Source organism: Crocodylus porosus, unplaced genomic scaffold (genome assembly GCF_001723895.1).
Source record: "Crocodylus porosus isolate Cpor-Errol unplaced genomic scaffold, CroPor_comp1, whole genome shotgun sequence".
NCBI classification, from domain to species: domain Eukaryota; kingdom Metazoa; phylum Chordata; order Crocodylia; family Crocodylidae; genus Crocodylus; species Crocodylus porosus.
This window is the reverse complement of record NW_017728950.1, coordinates 29,249,305-29,249,717: the sequence shown is the minus strand read 5'-3', so window position 1 is coordinate 29,249,717 and position 413 is coordinate 29,249,305.

The window sequence follows — 413 nt, the reverse complement described above, 5'->3', positions numbered from 1 at the left end:
GCTTTGTGTTTGCATTGGGGAGCAGCTCCCCGGTGCTGTGTGCACTCCCAGGAGGCGGGATGGACCTGTGCTCCCCAGATCTGTGTGTGGGGCAGGGGTGGGAGTGTGCTTCTGTCAGTGGGGGGCCATCCCTGCTGCCCCCACTGTCCTGCGCCACGTGGGAGGCTCTTCATGAGCCCCCCCAAAGCCCCAAGGCTTCACCAGGAGCGATGAGTCTGGGGGTTATTCTAGGCTTTTCTTTTTTCTTAAAGGGCCAGAGCCCCAGCAGGCAGGGCAGCCATGGAGGGAAGCAGGTGGAGGGAGTTGAGGGGGCTCATGCAGAGTTCCCCCATGCAGCATGGGACATTGGGGGGCAGTGGGGGTCGCCCCCTCCTGGCAGCGCGTGGTGAGCACCAGGGCTTTTTTTAAAAGTA